This window comes from Pongo abelii, chromosome 3 (genome assembly GCF_028885655.2).
Source record: "Pongo abelii isolate AG06213 chromosome 3, NHGRI_mPonAbe1-v2.0_pri, whole genome shotgun sequence".
Lineage (NCBI taxonomy): Eukaryota > Metazoa > Chordata > Mammalia > Primates > Hominidae > Pongo > Pongo abelii.
The window spans coordinates 54,962,685-54,966,758 of record NC_071988.2 but is presented as its reverse complement, the minus strand read 5'-3'; the positions used below and the strand labels follow the sequence as shown (position 1 = coordinate 54,966,758).

At 37.2% G+C, this 4,074-nt stretch overlaps 1 pseudogene; it reads left to right on the top strand.

Annotated features, from left to right (window-relative positions):
* Positions 1–2,803: 2,803 nt before the first annotated feature.
* On the top strand, positions 2,804–3,605 carry LOC100444450 (ubiquitin-conjugating enzyme E2 L3-like; annotated as a pseudogene).
* The last annotated feature ends 469 nt before the right edge of the window (positions 3,606–4,074 follow it).

Below are 4,074 nucleotides of genomic sequence, written 5' to 3'. Positions count from 1 at the left end.
GAAGGATTCATGTAAAATCACTTATGTTTTATATGTTACTAATGTAGTTTTGTACTGACTAAAACTGAAAGAGAGTCAAATGCTTTCTTTCCATTTGCTGAGTTTCACGGGTATGTGTTTAATTTGAACTCTTTTTAATGGGAGTGAAATGAAGAAAGCTGAAAAAGGCCAGTCCTAAGCCCAAGCATCAGTTAGTTACACAATAGGTTCAGGGAACGTGTTTGAAAAACAGAAGGCCAGTGCTTAGTCACCTGGCTTCTATCTACCTTGTTCTCTGTAGAGACTTATATAGTATACTTTATAAATTGCTGGAGAATGGAGATAAAACTTGATGATTTTAATGGAAATTGCTGTTGTTTCCCTAGAGTAATTCAGTTAAATTTGCCCTATGTTGAACATCAGTGAAACAATTTCTCTTTCTTTGTAGGTTCATTCTGTATAGAGAATTAAATAGGAAAAAAAATTACATTTCAGATCTTTTTTTGCAAGACCAAAATTTTCTGGCCAATATTTGAACATTGCAAAGAATTGTGTAAGTAAAGACTATTCATTTAGACAGTGTTCTCAATTCAACAATAGCTCATTTCTAGTATTTAATTACATGATGTTCCAAATGATATCATATCATTCCAGTAGAATAGGGGAGCTTTCCCAATCACTGTTTTGAATATTTCATCTAATTAGAGAACAGAACTTTTATGTTGTAAGCATAATCTAATGTTGTAGGATATAATCTGTGTTTTATGTTTTTGGATGAAGAAGATGAGAGAGTGATCAGAGAAGAAATGTTTGAATAAACATTTAACATAAGTTCAAATGCTCATATGTGCTTTTTATTGATGTAAAACAGGTTACATCAAAAAATAGTTTTATATTTTGTAATTTTACTAATCTCTAAGGGTTGTCTGAATGAAATAGACATTAAAAACTGATACCAGGATAGCAAAACTAGTGAAAAAATTAATATGACCAACTCTAGTAATTTTTACTTAAGAGAACTTAAGACCCAGAAATAGACCCACACAAATGCAAACATCTGATTTTTGAAAAAGGTGTAAAAGAAATTCAAAGGAGAAAGGGTATTCTTTTCTACAAATGGTAGTAAAGCAATTAAATATACATAGACAAAAATAGTAAACCTTGATCCACATGGCACACTTTGCCTAAAACCAACTCAAAACAGGTAACTCAAAACCATAATATTTTTAAAAGGTAACATAGGAGAAAACTCTGGAACCTAGAGCTCGGTCACATGTTCTTAGACATGATACCAAAAGCACCACCCATAAAAAGAAAAATCAATAATTTGGACTTCATCAAAATTAAAAACATTTGCTCTGAGAAAGACCCTTATAAGAAAATTAAAAGACACGCTATGGAATGAGAGAAAAGAATTGTAAACTACATATGTGACAAAGACTTCTATTAGAATATATAAGAACCTCTCAAAACTCAGCAGTAAAACTAACAAACAAAAACTAACAAACAAAAACCCCCCAAATAACCAATAAAATTAGAAAATGGTCAAAGACATGAAGAAACATGTCACTGAAGAGGATATAAAGATGACAAATAAGCACATGAAAAAAATGTTCAACATCACTAGCTGTTAAAATACAAATGTAATCCAAAATGCCATTTGGTATTGTCACTATTTTAGTTCTTCCAAAAGGAATGTAGTGATATCTCATTTGGATTACATTTGTATTTCCAGATTTCACAGTCCTACCAGCAAGGTATGACAGATCCAGTTCCTCTGCATCCATGTAATCCAAAATGGGATGTCACTGCACACCTTTTGGAAGAACCAAAATAGTGACAATACCAAATGCTCATAGGACTGTGAAATCTGGAAAATAGTTTGGCAATTTCTTAAAAATACTAAACACATACTTACCACTAGACAATCGAGCACTTGGACTCCTGAAAATTTATTCTGGGGGTAGAGTGGGAGGTAGGGAAATATGTCCACATAGAAACCTATATATGATTGTTGAAAGCAGCTTTGTAAGAAATGGCCAGAAACTGACAACAACCAAAATGTCTTTCAACAAGTGAATGGTTAAACAAACCATGATCCATATATACCATTGAATACTACTCAGCAATAAAAAAGACTCAACTTGGATGTCTTGGACAGATCTCAAGGGCATCATGCTGAGTGAAAAAAAAAAAAAAAAGCCAAGTTATTCATTTACACATCTGCACAACTGAAAAAATAACATAAAAGTATGCATACACATTGTATTGAATGTCAATTTCTTGGTTTTAATATTGTACTGCAATTATATAAGATGTAACTATTGAGGAAAACTAAGAGCGTACTACACTGACTGGCACCAGTCCTCTTTGTACAATTTTTTGCAACTTCCTGTATCTACCGCTACTTCAAAATAAAAAGTTTAGGCCAGGCATGGTGGCTCACGCCTGTAATCCCAGCACTTTGGGAGGTCAAGGTGGGCAGATCACTTGAGGTCAGAAGTTCCAAACCAGCCTTGCCAACATGGTGAAACCCCATCTCTACTAAAAATACAAAACAATTAGCTGGTGTGGTGGTGCACGCCTGTAATTCCAGCTACTTGGGAAGTTGAGGCAGGAGAACTGCTTTAATCTGGGAGGTGGAGGTTGTGCTGAGCCGAGATTTTGCCACTGCATTCCAGCCTGGGCGACAGAGCAAGACTCCATCTCAAAATAAATAAAGAAAGAAAAAGTTTTAAAAAATACAAACATAGGAAGTGATAAACAGCCCTTCCTAACTGGGTTCTGTTGCATGTGGATGTGAGGTGTCGAACTGTAGCAGTTGATGTCCAAGAGGGTGGTCAGCAGGAGGGTGATGGACAAGCCTCCACATGATAAGGGGGCCTGATATAGTTTGGATATTTGTCCCCACTCAAATCTCATGTTAAAATGTAATCCCTGATATTGTAGGTAGGGCCTGGCGAGTGGTGACTGGAATATGGAGGCAGAATCCTCATGAATGTTTTAGCACCATCCCTTTGGTGCTGTCCTCCAGATAGTGAGTGAGTTCTTGGAAGAGTGTTCTGAGATCTGATCGTTTAGAAGTGTGTGGTTCTTCCCCTCCCCCCTCCAGTTCTCACCATGTGATGTGCTTGCTCCCCTTTGCCTTTTGCCATAATCAGAAGCTTCCTGAGACCTCCCAGAAGCAAATGCAGCTACGCTTCCGTAGAGCCTGTAGAACCATGAGCCAGTTAACCCTCTTTTCTTTATAATTTACCCAGTCTCAGGTATTTCTTTATAGCAATGCATAAATGGGCTAATACAGGGCCTTCAGGATCAAAACCAACTTTCCCACAGAGTACTCATTCAAACCACCAAAGATCACATTTAAAACAAAGGTGTATCACCTGAACATTGATGAAAAGGGGACGGTCTGTTTGCCAGTAATTAGTGCTGAAAACTAGAAGCTGGCAACCAAAACCAACAAAGTAATCCAGTCAGTCTTTCATAGCACTGATGAACTACCCCCAGCCCAAGCATCCCTTTGGCCTGACCTACCTGAAGAATACTCTAAGGATCATAAAAAATTCTGTAAGAATGCTGGAGAGTTTACAAAGCAATATAGTCAAAAGCGACTTGCAGACTAAAATCTGCTGCGATTGATTCCAGCAAATGTGAGCAGAGCCGTTGCCCCTGGGAGCAGTGCATTCAGACACCCAGAAAGCAAGGCTCTGTGGAAAATTGACACATGCCATCCCCTGGGTTTCCTTGTGGCAGTTACTAGCTTTCCACAGTTTTCTCAATCAAAAGCCATCTAGGTAACTTGTAAAGAAAAGATGAAACATTTAACATGTTTTCATTCTGCTTTTTGTTTTAAAAAAATCACTGCTTCAACCTACTTCAAAAGAACGATTTTCCTTTTCTTGTCCAAAGTTATCGAAAATCTTCAAGCTACACTTAGCTCTTAAGGTTAAAAAAGAAAAAAAAATATGCTGTTCCCCTTCTTCCTTCTGTCGTTGCAACTCCCACTTCTTGCACTCAGTTTCTTTTTCATTTATTCACTTCCCCAGACCTAGGCCCTGCCTCCTCCGCATAGGAGAGGAGAGGACCCAGGTG